Below are 14,007 nucleotides of genomic sequence, written 5' to 3'. Positions count from 1 at the left end.
ATTTGTGGCCAAGTCACTTCTGAAATATAAGTTAATACCTCATTGGGCTTTGCCTGGTAGGATGGGGATGGTTTAGTATTATTTGTATGTGTTTTCTCGGCCTCGCTTTGCGCTGCATTGTACCACTTATCCCAGTAGTTAACCTCGCATTTAATAAACCTTCAGAGCCAGGGTGAATATCCGCCTCCAAACGTATTTAATGATTAGAACGAGGTAAAACTGATGGAAAAAGACAGTACAAAATACAGCATCTGTTAATACTTGGAATATCAATACAATGAATGAACACTGCAGCATCATAACATTGTCTTAGATAACATGAAACTCAACAATAGGCTACTGGATGGACCAGGCACCTACAGTAGCACTGAATAGCTACACAAGAGAGTAAGCTACTGTGTGAAATAAGGTCACATCGTGCTATCACCATACTGCACTCTAAATATACATGCTGCATATAACACTTGTAGAGTAGTAGTCGGGGACATTACGTCACGCTCACCTTCCGGTGCGCAGTGGGCGGGGGGATGACGTCATGTCTCCCTGGGGTACTTAAGCTGGGTCCCGGGACGGAAGTGGGGTCATTGTGGGAGCCCGGGAACGTGGACGGTTGAAGAGTGGACCAGGGGTAGGGCTCACGGAGTCTGAGATGAAGCCGGCGATAGCGATAGGAGCTGGCTGTTCTCCTCGGTCGGTCGATGTCGGCTGATCCCTGGGCCGATGCAGAGGAGAGAGCCTGGGAAGCTAGCCGTGCTACAGAGCAGACAGAGTGTGGGTCTGGGTGAAGGACCGAGCATAGAACCCCTATCCCTTGGGGACAAGTGTTAATTCCCAAGCCAACTTCAGGCGTAAGCCCTTAATAAACATCTGGCATAAAGCCCCTACTGAAGATCTGCCTCCGAGTCATCTTTTTCACCTCAACATACTGAACTGTGGATGAGATACTTCTTCATCCTTGCTCTCAAGAACGCATTAAAGTTACATGGGCACAAGTCTGGCTCGACTGATCGTTGTTAACTCGGCCTCATATTTATCATAACAATTTAACAGCATCATAAAGGCATTTATAGCATTTTAACAGCAATCCTAACATTATAACAGCATCCCCAGTATTATGAGAACGGACTTACAGACAATGCTTCTTAAAGTCCCACATGGAACAGATGCGCCTGTCTTAACTGAGACTCTATTTGTGCCTCCATTTTGTACTCTGTGTAATGGCTGACATGGTTGCCTCGTGGCTTAGAGAACCTTAAATCGTAACTTCCTGGTCACGTGACCAAACTCAACACCATATCAGGAAGCTCCTGTGTAAACACACCCCCATATCTGCCGTGGGACAGAACATGCATGTTTTGGTGATTTGTTTACCTTTGTATTTTTGCACTACTATCGTGTTTTTGTACTATTTGTTGCGTAACGTTCTTACCCCGTGTCCCTACTGGACATCTGAACAGGAGCTTTATAGCTCATCGGATTCCTCCGGTATAAATACATATTATTTCTAGGGTTTGTAGCACTGTGCGCTGACCACTACACTACTGCTTCCCATATCACACATACTCTTGGTAATATTAGTTTGATTGCAAATGTCACAGACACATCTATAGCAGAGAATGTGAGATGTTCACCACCTACCTATATGTCTTTTGCACGACTCATTGTATTACAGTATTTTTTAAATGGACTTATTCTCCATTATTTCTCACGTTAGCCAAACAGGTTGGATTGAATATATGGAACCTACACTTTACCCCGCCATAATCAATATTTGACCTGTTGGATATGCAAGGGTGCTTATCCAAGTCTCTTTATTTGTTTCAGAATCAAACCTGGTAGCTCTGGATTGTGAGTATAGTTGGCTAGCTTTTGTGATCGGGTGGCTCCAACTAAACACGTGAGAAGCTAGGATGTGCGACAGGACTTTCCACTTATACTTGTGTGGTGGTGTAACGCGTGCCAAGGGGGTAATTGTAAACACGTGGGGTCGTATCGGGACATGCTGGTGTTGCTGGGGGACAACTGGTGAGACGGAGACGGCCCGTTAGGCAATTATGGATGCAGGGCAGTGATTGGCCGGTTGTTGTTGTCAGGGACAAGGTGGCGCCTGTAAGTCTGGGAATGGGAACAGGTGGCGGCGGGGGCCGGGGGCACGGGGCGTTGGGGAGCCGCCAGCTAAACACGTTCCTTCGGAGTGGGCAGGTAGGAACTTGGTTGGACAGCGCATTCGTGCACGACAGACAGACAAATAATCCCTGGTGGGCAGTGTGGAACCTGTTGTTCCTACCTGTATGTATAAAAGATAACTTGACTTTAGGTAGCCAGGCAGACAGCCCCCTTAACTATCGCCCCCCCCCCCTCCTTTAGGCCCCTCCCCCCTTAGGCCCCTCCCCTGACCCCCTTTCCCTTAGGCCCCTCCCCTGACCACCCGCCCCCCCATATTCTCAGGCCCCTCCCCTGACCCCCCTTCCCTTAGGCCCCTCCCCTAACCCCCCTTCTGTTAGGCCCCTCCCCTGAGCACCCCCCCCCCATATTCTTAGGCCCCTCCCCTGACCCCCCCTCCCTCAGGCCCCTCCGCTGACCCCCCCCCTCAGGCCCCTCCCCTGAACCCCCCCCCTCAGGCCCCTCTCCTGACTCCCCCCTTCCTTAGGCCCCTCCCCTGACCCTCCTCCCTTAGGCACCTCCCCTCTCCGTACCCGGCAGTAGGTCTCCACCAATCAAAGAGCTGTTTGTAAGGTCTCCACCAATCAAAGAGCTGTGTGCATTATATATTTATTTATGTACGACAGACAGACAGTCAGACAGACAGACAGCTAAATAATCCCTGGTGGGCAGTGTGGAACATTGTTCCTCCCTGTATTAATTGGAAGTTAATAGGGATGGGGATAAATACAGGAGCATCCGAGTAAGACAGGGAGTTGTGCTAGGAACTGGACGGTCGGAGCAGAAGGAGAAGTATAGGGTAGCAGTGGAGTGGAAGAAGAAGTATAGGGTAGCAGTGGAGTCGAAGAAGTATAGGGTAGCATTAGAGACGGAGATGAGGAAGATATGAGAGGTAGAATAGGGTAGCGGTGGAGCAGGGGAAGAAGATGAGACGAGAGCTCGGAGTGAGACGGAGAAGCCGAGAGAGAGCGACAGTCAGAGTGAGACGGAGAAGCCGAGAGAGAGCGACGGCTGGAGTGGGATGGAGAAGCAGAGAGGAGAGTCGGGAGAGACGGAGAGAGAGAGGGAGGAACGGAGCGAGCGAGGCCGGCGGAGCGTGGCGAGCGAGCGGAGAACGCGCTGGAGAGTGGTGGCGAAATGTGCTGAGTTTGATAAGATAAAGTGACGACAGAAAAGGAAGACGTTGTCCGTAAAGTTCAGCACTACACTTGTACGCAGTATCAAAGTACATATTGCAATGTCTTGGGGAATTCCCAGTGGCTTTAAATGTTAGCATGGAATCACAACTCATACCTCCGCAAGGCTCTCATTGGAACGCCCAACGTTTAAATTGAGTATGCTATGACAAGTTAGTATTCTTTGAATGTTTGACCATGCAAGTGGGGCAATGTGGAGTTGCATTTTACAGGCATGTTGAGTTCCATTCGTTGTAACATTGTCAGGATTGTAGGTCACATGGTATGTTGATCTTCTTTTGAACCGTATGTAGCCAACCATGCTAATCGGAGGCGCAAAGTGCAATCGTATATTGCATCGAGTGCCTTTGCTGAAGGCACTTAACATAACTTCTAAAACGGTATAAGGGCTGAGGAATGAGTGACTGTGATCGAGAGTAACTTGGGAAGAAGTGAAGGGTTGAGGGGAGGGTAGAGGATGGGCAATGGAGAAGAGGTGAGCTTTAAGAGAGGAACAGAAGGAGGTTAAAAGGGGTGGGGGAGAGACTACTTATGTACAGGGAAGTTGATTTCGGTGGGGGGTTGGGGGGGGTCAAGGAGGGAGGGCCGGAAACGAGATTAGGTAAAGCGGGGAGAAGCAGAGAGAAGATGGGGAATGAAGAGGACGCGAGGAAGGGGACGTGGACCGAGATGAGAGAGGCGAGACGAGGTGGAGGAAGGCAATAGATAGATTTAAACACCAACGTTTATTTTTTTTAAAGACTGGTGTAGTAGACGGGAAGACAATGAAGTCGGTGGTGAAGAGGTGGGAATTAAAGGGGGGATTGAAAACCCGTGCCGACGAATTTAGAATGTGTTGGGAGGGGAGTGAGAACGTAGGCAGGGAGACTAAGAAGAAGAGAATTATGGTGCTATAGCTATGAGTCAATATAGCTTCCCCCTGTGCTCAGACTAAGGACCATTACCTGAAACATCTGATGATATATTTCTTTGTTAAAAAAGAGTATTCACGATGCGAGTGGTGAGTTTTTATCTATTTCACAACTCTGACATCTAAGAGTTTACAAGCCACTGGTATGTATCCGTTGTATGGTCCATTAGGTGTCTAAAGGTACACGATAGTGGTGGTGCAGGCTTGTTGCGGTGCTCATGTTTTACTACTTTAAACAGTATACTGTACTTTGTATACACTTTGGTTCTTTCGGTAAAGACACGTAGAACCAAAGAGTATGGATTGTTGCTGTCACGAAAGCTTCAAATCAGTCTACTTTGTCTTTATTATATTTTCTGTTTAACTGTACTATCTTTGACATCTATGCTCCCTTTGATTTTCCAACGCGTACTGACCAGTGTGGTGAAAATATGATCAAATATCTCCCACGATCTACATGGTGTGCGGAGGCCCTCATCCAGCAAGTGGATCGACAAAAAATGGTGGATCGCACAAACTGTTGCGAACTCCCTTCCCGTGGGCGTCATTACAAAAAAGTGCAGACATTATTTGTTCCTATTCTTGGGCCTTTCGGTAAAGTCACGTATTGTATTGCGATCGAAATGTCGTAGTTTTTAGTTATTTTTTTTAACAAATCTACGTGACTTTACCAACAGACCCAAGTATATGAATTCCTGCAGTCACGAAAGCTTTAAGTCATAATTTTTCCCTTCTGTATAGGATAGAGCATTGCCCCCTCGCACGCGGGAGTTTTCTCCAGGTGCTCCGATTTCCTCTCACATGCAATACCTCTCATTAATTGACTGAAAACATCTTAATATACAGAAGACGGTAGAGGCCTGGTTTAATTGTTGATGCCGGCTCACCATCTGGCTGTCACTCAGGTTATCTGGTCCCTCTTCGATCTTGGGACGCAATCGTCATGAACGGCGCTATTTAAAACTAAACACTTATTTTGGACACATAAATCACACATTGACCATGTCACGTATGCACACGATGTGTCCTAATCATCCAGAAAGCAATCAAAGTTTATTTTTTACACCACATCTACGTGTTTTAACACAACACATGCTATGCAGATTACTTGGAGAATGCTAATGAAATATCACGTTTACATTAGTTGTTTCAAACAATTTCAAATGTACGTATGTATGTTGAACTTCTTTCATAGGTATACATCCGTGCTAAGGACAACAAACTAAACAAAAAAAGTAGTTATCAAGGAATTAGTTTTCAATCTAGATGATTTTAAAGTGCATAGCTCCAAGTGGTTTCCTAACATCAGACGGCCGCAGAAGCGCATCTGAAAGCGCGCGATGCAGAGTAAATTAGTGACACGTGATTTGAGTGTCAAATAAAGATAATACATCTAAAATGCTTATTACAGAGCAGCTCGTGTATGTGTGAAACTATAAACGGTAAAGGTTTTGCTCGTGCCAATGCAGGAGGAAGGGCCTCCACGAGGAGTCGTTTGGTCTACTTTCCCACGCTCGCCAGACATCTCGGAAGAGGGGCGAGTACCCACACTTTACGCAACCACGTGCGACCTTTTGACCGACTGACTGTTGTCTACCCAACCGCTGGGTGGACAGAGGCAAAGGGCATTTTGGAAACTTGAACGATCGCTTCAGCTGCCAGGCTGGTAGATGGGAGAGCCGGACCTGTGGACTGCAAGCCGAGTGTAATAACCGTTTACGACGTTAAATATATGAATGCATGCGGGGTATACGGAGGTGCGGGCTATCTGAAATTTGTTTTACACAAAACGCTATTTTTGTGGGGTATATGCACCTGCGGGTTATATGCATATGTGGGCTATATGCGGGAAAATAGGTACATATTTGAAATGAATGGATAGCGTGATGATGCCCCACAACATTGCAGAACATCGCGTAAGCATTGGCACAGAGATGGACATCGAGCAAAATGGCGTTGTTGGGCCACTCGTGCACCAATGAGTAAAACAATATCAGCATAGGATTGGTGGCGATATTACGGCCAGAATACAGCAAAGATTGGGCCAATTAGTCTTTTTTAAGTTTCTGAGCACAGGCCGAAGTTTCGAAAGCGTCAAGGATCCAGCAACAAAAATGCTACACTACACACTATACTACAGTGTACATCGCAGTAAATTCATATTGTTATCCACAGATATTTAGAATAACAGGGACATTAGCGTACAGCACAGTACATTAATCGAATTATATACGATCACCCACAGTTTGTTTTTTGCGTAGATGCAAGGGGTCATTTCTAGGCGTGGCAACTCTTCGTTCACAACATTTGCTTATCCGTTAGAAGGTTCCGCGTCGACTCGGTGGGCCAAGATGAGTCCCCGTGTAGTGGTAGACGAGATGAGAGGAGGGCGTGCGATGCGAATGTCCCTTCATCGTTAACGCGGCAGACAACTTTTCGTCTGTGGGCTCAGGAGGGTTTTGAACGAGAGGCAGCGGGGCCGTACCCATTGCGACAAGTCTGTTTTGACTATTCTCCCCCGACGAACACGTGTTAAGTGCGTCCGCTCTTTCGATCGTTTCTTGAGAATTCGAGACGTTTGTTATTTTGGTTTCATTCTTTTCCCGGGCACCACCGTTGTCGCGCAGATGAAGCTGCCTTGTAATATTTTCATCACGGTTCGTGGAGTAGTGCATTTCTTCTACTTGAGTAGAATTATTGCCATCAAGTGTAATATTAATGTCTTCATTTGACATGCAATTTACATGCATTCTAGTTGTTTTTGATATGTTCCAGATATATTTGAAGACGGTTTAAATCTGTGGATGGCAGATATGTTCTATGTTAGTGGATGGCAACTTGCAGAGTCCAACAATGCGACCAGGATGAAACACTGACCCCTTGGTAACCACTCGTTATGGGGGTAGGGGAGATAAGGGGGATGATGTTTCTTCAGATGTTCTGAAAAGATAAAGATCGCACCACAGGTTGATGATAAGCATAACGTCAACGGACACCAGGGCTGGTTTTAATTCAACTGGCTACCTGAGCAAATATGATAATTGCGTATTGTAATATCAACAGAGTACAACAGTTTGAAAGCTATCAACAGTTAAATGATCGTCATGTTAATTCCGTGCATTCACCCACGACAGTCTCCTCTCAATCTTGATTTGAAGCTTTCGTGACTGGAGGAATCCATACTCTTTGGTTCTTTCGGTAAAGTCACGTAGGTAGAAAAATAAAATAAATTACGACGTTTCGGGCGCAACACAAGCGTCCATCATCATGTGGGAAAGCATGGTCTGCTGCTGAAACGTCGTGATTTATTTATTTTATACCTACGTGACTTTACCGAAAGAACCAAAGAGTATAGATAGTCTCCTCTCTCTCAAGGTGTTTCTTTAGCAAGGAATGTATAACCGATTTTTTTTTATATAGAGTGTTCTGCCACTCATAAATAAAATGTCAAACCATAAAACTACTTGTGGTAGGGTTTCTCCTTCCATTTTCAAGTCGCTGTTACCACTCAGGGTTTTGCACCTTTATTGGCCTCCGCTGTAACTATACCGTGCGTTTCCAAATGTCTCCGCGATCCAAAGGCAATGCTTAACTCTGAGCATATATCTGCTGTGAAATTTTGCTCTGTTGGATTTCCCATGCGGAGGTGGATCTAGAAAGTTCCCAGAGGGATGGGTGGGTGGGGCGGCGATCCAGAAAATTCAGGCTTGTTAAATGCGGACCTACATTAATAATAAAACACTAGCTGTACTACCCGGCTTCGCCCGGGACTTGTATCCACCACGGCCGGCCGCCTTTGTCTCCCCAGTGGCGATGTTAATACGCCACACCAGTTACTCGTTTGAGGCTGAGTCGACCTAGGGGAGGTTCAAATAATCGTCACCGGTGGTGGCCGTGAGCGGGAATCGAACTCGGTTCGCCGGGTTTGTAGCGCAGCGTAGCGTTAAGCACTACACCCACCGCTCCTCACACACCACACACGCACAGACACACACACAGACACACACACAGACACACGCAGACACACACAGACAGAGACACACACACACAGACAGCACGCTAAGCACTACACTACCGCTCCCCACACAACACACATGCACACACACAGACACACACACAGACACACACACACAGACACAGACAGCACGCTAAGCACTACACTACCGTTCCCCCTACACAACACACGCGCGCGCGTCCATAGGTACACATACACGCGCTTGCTGCAGACACACACGACTTTGAGGGTGCTTACGGCAGTAAACGACTGAAATAATAAAGCGGCAATGGTGCGCGAGGAACGCCTTAGACCTGCAACACATTTGTGTAATGCGAGCGTAAACACACAAACACATACAAACACATACACACACATACATACACACACATACACACAAACACATACACACACATACATACACAGAAACACATACACACATACATAGACACACACATACATACACACAAACACATGCACACACGTACATACACACATACATACATACAGACACGCAGACATACACATAAAGACATACAAAAAAAACCACATACATACACACACACATACACACAAACACATAAACACACATACATACACACATACATACAGACACACAGACATACACATAAACACACACACACATACACATGACCCGGCTTCGCGGGGGACTTGGATCAACGATGCCCGGCCGCCTTTGTCTCCCCAGTGACGATGTTCACACACGACAGCAGTTACGCGTTTGAGGCTGAGTCGACCTAGGGGAGGCCCAGGTCCGTTTGAAATAATCGTGAGCGGTGGTGGGCGTGAGTTGGAATCGAACTGGGGTCGCTCAACCAGCTTAATGACTATTTGTACAAAGAACATATAAAGAATCGATTATAATAAGCAGGCTACAGTCCACATTATAGACTGCCAGTACACGCAGTCAGCTTCATAAGCAGGCTAGAGTGTACATGATAGAGTGGCAGTACGCTCAGTGAGCTTAATAAGCAGGCTACAGTCTACATGATAGACTGGCAGTACGCTGACCCAGCTTAATGACTATTTGTACAGTGAACATTTAAATAATCGATTGTTGGCGCGTTGGGTTTAAAAGTAATATTAATTGCACACATTGTGGTGGGGGTGGAGTGAAGAGGACGATAAACTTTGATGAATTTACCTCAGAGTGGCGTGGTGGGTGTCGAGGCCTAGTAGCGTGCAGAGCCTGCGGCCTCGCCAAAATTGTGCAGCCGGCAGAGGCAGGGTACGGGTGGCGTGCCTTCCCCCCCCCCCCGCTCAGCGCTCCAACAATACTGTGTAATGGCTATTATTGAATTATTTACGGAGCCGTTGGCAGGGGCAACCGCCGTTCAATGAAACTGCAGCCCTTGGCGAAGGCGTCGCTAGCCGTTGCCAGGTCCAATGAAAGCGGCGAAGGCGTCGCTAGCCGTTGCCAGGGGCAACCGCCGTCCAATGAAAGTGCGTATGGTCCGAAATCCACACACACACACACAGACGGACAGACAGACATGCACGATTTTATATATATAGATTTATTATATTTTCTACAGTAAATACCAATAATGTCCCATGACGAGGCGGCTCTAAAAAGTTTGGGGTCTCTAAAGTTGTGGTGGGCACGGGGGGGGGTGTAGAGGGGGATTACCCCCTCCCCCTGGGCATACCACTGTTTTCATGTGTACATTGTTGAGCTGTTCACCTGCCAATCATGCCATGACAATCAGCACAACACTAAGTATTCATTGAAGTGGTATTTCCTCTGGAGTTTTATTTATTTATTATAACATTCTCGGAAAATCCGTCATCGACATGGCATCGTAAGATACATTTTCTTGGCCAGTATTGTATCGTGTAACAGTGAATTTGTGATGCCTCGGAACACATTGATTTTTAGAAAAATATAAAATACATTTTGAGAAACCATATTCAGCTTATTTGTTCAAACCAAGGGCTGCTACACACCCCTGTTACATACCTGTGAACCCCTTGTCAGTGCGTACCTTATTACAGACTCATGCAGACCGTATTGGTCACCCCGTACCCTTAGAAATATCAACGTTCATCCTACAAAGTCCCATCACAAGGATGAAACACAAACAAACGTCCGCACCCATCCTGCGTACTGCCCTTGAGCATAGGTCGGGCTCTCCCACTCTTTCAAATGTCTACCTGTCGGCGTCGCGCATGTCGCCTTCTTCGCCGCAGAAAGTAACGCTGCCAGTGTCGCTGTGCTGTACCGTGGCTTGTGTTTGGAAAACCGGACGTGGAAATGTAGCTTGTGCGCATGATCTGTACCAAGAGCCTCTTAATTCTGGATCAAATTTGTTGGCTGCTACGGGGATTGCTACGCTCCAGAGTAAAAAAAAAACGCTGACCCACGATTTTTTTATTTAGTGGTACAATCTTTTTTGCCCTATTGAAATGGCTGTACGCCGTATGGACCTGAGAACTAAATTTCCCTGCACAAAAATACGGATAAACCTATGGGTTGACAGGTATGCTGTTACTAGACCTGAATCGGTATTGAAAATTACATATTCCTATTAAGAGGGCACTTCAATAATGTTGACCAAATTTGTGAATGTCCACAGCATATAACCGATGTTTCCAACCTCATAGGGTTGATTGGCTGAGTCTATTCACAACAGGGATTTAAACTAAAAGTCTTACGATTGAGGGAGATTAGCTCTAACCATGCTACAACCAGCTGGACAATCATCTTGTTATAGGTTGTCGTGGGCAGTAGAGTGCAGCTCAGAAACATCCTTTGCTGTAGTATACCTCTCTGTGTTGCTGACCCGGATTGACCAGCGTGGTGAAGTATGGTCAAATAACACGGAAGACGTGGGGATGCTCTTATCCAGAAAGTGGATTATTGAAAAAGCTGTAAATGCGTCAAAAATCAAACAGACACATACAATATTAGCCTTTTCATTAAAATGTATAAAAGTAATGAAATCACAATTCCCATCTGCCTATCTGTCTTTCAGCACTCTGGCGACCGTAATTCTCAATTTTTTGTTCTTAAATAGAACACTTTTGTCAGTCTAATGAGAATATTGTTTGGTAGATGCCAACCATCTTGAAACAAAATGGCGGCCATTTGGGCCCTCAAATGCAGGAAGGGGTGAAGTCAACTTCGACTCCTAGAAGAGCTTTCAATAAATACTACATTTTGAACGAAGAAAGCCCCCGAGAACTATCTCGTAACTGCTATTCTGCTTTTCTGGTCTAGGCCCCCAAAATACACCTTCATCTATTGTTGAGATAACAATGATTAGAGTATAAAATTAATTGGAGTAGGTAATGCTTGACAACACTCAGAGGAAGTTCCATTCTGGTTACATAAATAAGTACATGCACTTGTTTAAGGTGAAACATTATTTAACAAAATGTTATTAAAATATATAACATATCAGAGAGATTAACACAGCACTTCCTTCAGGATATATTTTACAAATGCCACTTGAACTGGCAGTTGTAACTGTAATCCCGTACAATGTCAACAATGTTAGGTATTGCATCTTACGTTATTAGGTTTAGAGTTATTCATTTCTATACTCGCGTGCAACAAAACGTGACGTCAACGACCAGTGCCTATGTGTTAGCAAGCACATTCGGAGTAGCTATACAAATAACCAGTAACCCCAGTCGGCTTCACATATACACACACACAAACATGATAAACATTATTTCGTGAAGATGTGTTGGCAGTGGTGTACACGTACTTTTATAAAAAAAAAACTCAACATTTTTGTCAATAACCCTGCCTTTAAAGAAAATAATATATGTAATAGGTGTAGTTGGTAATAGCCTTTCTTCATCAGCACTGGACGTATATAAACTACATAAATCATGTGCTTTGAAGAAGTGCTATTGCCCAAAACTTCATATTTATTTATTTAAAGGTCGGGTTATTCACAGACATGTTGAGTTTTAAAACAATATGAGGTTAAGCTGAGATAATTAATTGCACACAAACATTATCATTATTATTAAGCCGAGGTAAAATTGCACACAAAGTTACGCGTTGTGTACGTTATATCTGTAATGTTCAGTGTGTTTATACAATTCTGTGATCAGTATATATTCAAATGTAACACAATGAAGACGTATAAGTAAAAATTAACCCGTAAAAACAAAGTTTTTCACTATGAATCCTTTATATGCGTGGCGGCTAGAGTCCTCTCGTCCTCTGGCTTGAGATGGCTGCCACCTATGGGTCAGATAATTGCCTGGCAGCATTAAGCAATTGGTAATTAAATATAAAAACAAATTTCCTAAAAAGTGTAAAATCTAGCAAAAATTTTCACGAAAATTAATTGTCACGCACAACGAGTCTGTGTGGAAAATGTCAGCTCGATTGGATCACGGGAAGTGGGTTAAAAAACGACCGAAAGATTTGCACGGTCGTAAGCGCGCAAGCAAGCAAGCAAGCGAACTTAATATAAAGGATTGAAATAATAAAAAACGACCGAAAGATTTGCACGGTCGTAAGCGCGCAAGCAAGTAAGCAAGCAAACGAACTTAATATAAAGGATTTAAAAATAAAGACGTACCAAAGTTACATATATTAAATTTCGATTTAAAGCTTTCGTGACTGCAGGGATTCATCTTCTTGGTTCTTTCGGTAAAGTCACATAGGAGGGAAATAATAAAATAATAAAAATAAAACATAATACAATACAATTCTCACGACGTTTCGGCCACAACGCAAGCAGCCGTCCTCAGGTGAAGAACAGGTCTGTCATTCAGACGCTGTCTTTCCCTTCTATGTGACTTTACATATATATTGTAAAACAGCTTGTCAAGTGCAATTTATCACTCAAACCCATATGTATGTTTTCTTTTATACTTCCAGTTGACATTTACAAGAGCACTCTGGATACAGCACTCCTCAAACAACGCGGCGTATAGCCACATTGTGCCCACTCACCTGTCTGCCCTGACTTTATTCTCTCATGGTCGGCGGTGGCGTCTTTGAGGGCCTCACTCAGCAGTGGATTGACAAAGGGCTCGAAATTGTTTTAATTTAGATCTGCTCACCACAGCCGATTGCTTCCCCACGATTTGAGAGGTACGCTTCAATGTGCCACTGTTCTTAGGCACTGCAATACATGGGCACTGGCTCATGCTAATATTCGTATGGCGTGGAAACCAGTGACCAACCAGAAACCACGTCATTGTTTTTTTTTCATTCGGGCAGTGTCAGCCCCCGTCCGCGTGAACACGGCTACGTCAGCTCCATCGCTGTCACTGCCCACGCAGGGAGGGATGGAGTGGCTCCATCTGACATTGGTCGCAACCTACCGCTTGCTCAGGGGTCTCCCACCTACTCCTCTGAGAAGCAAAGTCCACTACACAATAAACAAAAAAATGAGTTTACGCTTCGTCGTCAAGCATACAGCATTCTGGGATTGCATCATTTTCGCAGCATCGATCCATTATGACACGCAAATTCTGGCTTCTCATCGGTAGCCAGGCTTGCTTGAACCAATGCTTCTTGACCGTTTCCAAGGAACATGGGTCCTATTTCAACGCCAAATTGTATAATACATAACGCAACATAATAATTAACATCACTTCAGCGAATATAAGTAACAGAATATATAAAAGCAGAAAACATATATGCAATATATCTATCTAGCCCAGGGGTCGGCAACCTACGGCTCCGGAGCCGCATGCGGCTCTTTACGGGCTGCTTCTTGACGATATGTACGTATGTACAGTATGTACTC

At 45.0% G+C, this 14,007-nt stretch overlaps 1 long non-coding RNA gene across 2 annotated transcripts; it reads right to left on the bottom strand.

Moving 5' to 3' along the window:
- Positions 1-4,952: 4,952 nt before the first annotated feature.
- Positions 4,953-13,381, bottom strand: LOC133351703 (uncharacterized). 2 transcript variants are annotated; one of them, XR_009756212.1, is made up of 4 exons: positions 13,206-13,381; positions 11,051-11,153; positions 9,429-9,691; positions 4,953-7,209 (listed from the first exon to the last, which is right to left on the bottom strand). It is a non-coding gene; the product is annotated as an uncharacterized LOC133351703 (long non-coding RNA). The 2 variants fall into 2 exon arrangements; XR_009756213.1 differs by lacking the exon at positions 9,429-9,691.
- Between the last annotated feature and the right edge of the window lie 626 nt (positions 13,382-14,007).

The sequence above is a fragment of the Lethenteron reissneri genome, chromosome 38 (genome assembly GCF_015708825.2).
Source record: "Lethenteron reissneri isolate LAM-NWPU_2019-01 chromosome 38, ASM1570882v1, whole genome shotgun sequence".
Classification (NCBI taxonomy): Eukaryota; Metazoa; Chordata; class Hyperoartia; order Petromyzontiformes; family Petromyzontidae; genus Lethenteron; species Lethenteron reissneri.
This window is presented reverse-complemented; position numbering and strand designations above follow the sequence as displayed.